Here is a 1645-nt window from a genome sequence, read left to right as displayed (position 1 = left end):
GCGTTTCATCCATGTTGGCACATACTCATAGTTCAAACCTGAGTTGTCGGTTTGGGGTGTGACATGCATTCAGTAGGTGTTCCCTTTCGCAAAGCCATGAAACGTCGGGATTTTTTTTCACATGCTACAGTATGGCACACAAGCACGCCTGCAAAATTTGGGTGTGTTTCGACACTCGATGCATTTACTACGATTTTCTCCGTGAAAATACCCAGAAAACATCTCCCGACGTGACGCAACTTCCGTTCGAGATTCCATCGTAATCTGACGTGCGAGACCGTGGGGTCACTCACAAGCGCATGCAAAAGTTGGGTATGTTTCGTCCATGTTGAATACAAAATATAAATTAGTGCATGAAAAATACAAAATATGCAATGATTTTTTTAACAGCCGGCGCGCGTGGCGCAAACTGCCGGGCTAGGCAGGCGACCCACGTCGCGCATGGGCGGCCCACGACGCGCATGGGCGAAGAGGTGGCGGCCGGCCGTGTGTGCGCCTCTAGTGGCGCCAACCGCCCGCAGTGTTGTGTTTTTAGTCCCACATTGCTAGTTTTCACGGCTAATAACGTGTTTAAATATGTTCATCCGTCTAAAACATCAAATCTTTAATCGTGGTGGCCATACCTCATTATGCTTATGTATGTTCTGCTATGTCATTTCACAATTATTGTGGACTGATATAGCATGACCTGTATAAGTGTTGTAAGGTATGAGTATCCGCGCTTAAAGATTTTTTTGTACGTCCCGACGGAGAATTTTGTTACATCCTTCAAATTGCGTATGGTTATTCTGTGTGGGTCTGCTATTCTGTGTGGGAGTGGGAGTACTAACTCACATGCAAAATTTCAGGCCATTCTGAAGATGTCAAAAAATTGACCTCCTTCTCCGTAGACCGTTCGGGTCGGAGAAAAGGCCCTGTCCGAAAACGAGGTCAATTTTTCGACATCCTCCAAATGAACCCAATTTTTTTCCATAGTCTTGTATCATCATGAATAGGATGCATGACAAGTTTTGTGGCTTTTTGCAATTTTATGAATTTTCTATAATTTTTTCGGTCGAAACACTTTAAATGCTGACCGGACGTGACGCAACGTGCTCTTCGTATTGAAATACCTTAAATTTTTGGATTCTGTGTGGGAGTGGGCATACTAACTCACATGCAAAATTTCTGGCCATTCTGAAGATGTCAAAAAATTGACCTCCTTCTCCGTAGACCGTTCGGGTAGGAGAAAAGGCCCTGTCCGAAAACGAGGTCAATTTTTCGACATCCTCCAAATGAACCCAAATTTTTTCCATAGTCTTGTACCATCATGAATAGGATGCATGACAAGTTTCGTGGCTTTTTGCAATTTTTTGAATTTTCTATAATTTTTTCGGTCGAAACACTTTAAATGCTGACTGGACGTGACGCAACATGCTCTTCGTATCGAAATACCTTAAATTTTTGGATTCTGTGTGGGAGTGGGCATACGAACTCACATGCAAAATTTCAGGCCATTCTGAAGATGTCACCAAATTGACCTACTTCTCCGTAGACCGTTCTGGTAGGAGAAAAGGCCCTGTCCGAAAATGAGGTATTTTTCGACATTCTTTAAATGAATATGATGCATGACAAGTTTCGTGGCTTTTTGCCATTATGAATTTGA

Source organism: Triticum dicoccoides, chromosome 7A (genome assembly GCF_002162155.2).
Source record: "Triticum dicoccoides isolate Atlit2015 ecotype Zavitan chromosome 7A, WEW_v2.0, whole genome shotgun sequence".
Taxonomy (NCBI): domain Eukaryota; kingdom Viridiplantae; phylum Streptophyta; class Magnoliopsida; order Poales; family Poaceae; genus Triticum; species Triticum dicoccoides.
Note: the sequence above shows the minus strand (reverse complement) of the source record.